Raw genomic sequence first — 350 nt, forward strand, 5'->3', positions numbered from 1 at the left:
TAGACTTTTATAGGCTAATTTTGTAACCTGCCACTTAACTGAATGTGTTAATAATTTCTAGGAGTTTTCAGGTGGAATTTTTGGCATCCCTTAGATATAATATCGTATCATCTTCAAAAAGGGGTAATGTGATCTCTTCTTTTCCAATTATTACTCCTTTAATTTCCTTATCTTGTCTTATTGCTCTTGCAAGAGTTTCAAGTACTATGTTAAATAGAAGTGGGGATAGTGCACGGCCTTGTCTGGTTCCTAATTTCAATGGGAATGCTTCCAGTTTTTCTCCATTTAGAATGATATTGACTGTGGGTTTGTTATATATGGCTTTAATTATGTTGAGGTATGTTCCCTCC

The sequence above is a fragment of the Nannospalax galili genome, unplaced genomic scaffold (genome assembly GCF_000622305.1).
Source record: "Nannospalax galili isolate Female #2095 unplaced genomic scaffold, S.galili_v1.0 scaffold278, whole genome shotgun sequence".
NCBI classification, from domain to species: domain Eukaryota; kingdom Metazoa; phylum Chordata; class Mammalia; order Rodentia; family Spalacidae; genus Nannospalax; species Nannospalax galili.